The sequence below is a fragment of the Benincasa hispida genome, chromosome 10 (assembly GCF_027475165.1).
Source record: "Benincasa hispida cultivar pf3 chromosome 10, pf3_genome.v1.1, whole genome shotgun sequence".
Classification (NCBI taxonomy): Eukaryota; Viridiplantae; Streptophyta; class Magnoliopsida; order Cucurbitales; family Cucurbitaceae; genus Benincasa; species Benincasa hispida.
In genome coordinates this window covers 9,457,108-9,458,710 of record NC_143487.1, presented here as the reverse complement: position 1 = coordinate 9,458,710, position 1,603 = coordinate 9,457,108, and positions in this window count along the sequence as shown.

Genomic DNA, 1,603 nt, shown 5'->3' with positions numbered 1-1,603 from the left:
AAATTTTTCTAACCGCCTAAGTAAGAGAGTGTTTGTTACCATCTGAAGATTTTGAAAGTTGAAGAACTCTCGGTCAACTAAAGGAGAATTTGAGGGATTTCTGATCGATTCTGGAGGAAGTAGTGCTCAAATTCTATGGTAAGCAAAAGTTAAGATGTTTAAGAGCATTTTCTTTTAAAGAAGTTTAGTTAAATGAATGTTGGAATTAAAGTTATGAAACTGGAAGTTTGATTTTGAGATGTTGTTGTGGATGAATAAGTAGGCAGCTACATACGAAGAATAAGCAAGCAGCTGACTTAGTGAGGTTATGCGTTAATGCATACAACATAGCAAATCCACAACGAAGGCAATCTAAATAAATCGCGTAGTGGATATGCGTCACATAGGCTGAGTAGTGCTTCAATGCTTACCCGAGCATCTTGAGAAGGGATTCCCAATTGTCATTTAAGTTATAAGGTAAGATGGCTAATGATGGTCAATGTGTTAAGAATGGTTTTGATGCATCGAACTTAGTTATGATGCGACGACTATTAATGTAGTAAAGATAAGTTGTGCGTTAAGTTAAAAAAATGAGCTAAGTATACTGACCAATGGACCTTTCCTTTTAAGGGTAGACGCAAATAGGAGAGGTGTACAATCTCTTGGATAAGTAGCTTAAGACAGTGAGTGACAAGTTTTAATAAATGTTTTCTAGTGCAAGTTTATGAATGATTTTCAATGCATAGACATTTTATATGAAGCTATTATATTACGATTTTCTCCGACGCATGCCTTAAAATGATTTTTGATCGCATGATCTATGTTTTTAAATGATGAAACTATTTAAGAGTTTAGGATGTGTTTTCCAGTAGCCTATGCCATGTTTTATCGCATGATGAAATTGTTCAAGTACATTCCATGTTTTATAAGGCATTATGCGTTGATGTGAAACCATGAGGTATGATTATTCCAATATGCATATTATGTGTATGTTTTTAAATGCTTAAATGTTTGTTCCTTGTATAAACTCTACTCCATTGTTGGTACCAAAGGTATGGTAAGGTACCCAGATTTCAATGATGTTAGAGATCCTTGACACCAAAGGTATGGTAAGGTGGTCAGGGCCCAATTCAGCTTTACGTGCACGTATGGCTATATTATCGATGTTGATGAGATCAAGCAAAAGAGCTTTTTCTCAACTAAGGTGATTACAGATTGAGTAAAAGGGCTCTCCCACATGTTAAGGTAGTGGAGTAGTGAAGTTTTTTCAGAATGATGTTAATGGGTTTTATTACAAGGTTTTACATGATGTATTCTATGATTTCAGTTCCATTTCTAAAACCTTGATTATGATTTTATAAATATTTTCCTTGATAGGCGTGTTTATGTTACTTATTATTTTGAAGTACGTTTTATATAAGATAGTAACTCATTGGGCTTTGCAGCTCACTCTTTAAAAATGTTTTCCTCCCCAGGTAGCAGTCAACATCTTGAGGCCTAGCGGTTTTGCCAATCAGTCACTCTTCAGAGCCTCAAGAAAATTACAGTTTAGGTGGCTCATAACATCTGTTTAAGTTTTATATCCATGTTAGAAGGGAGAACAAAGTGGAGTTTTTGTTGTATA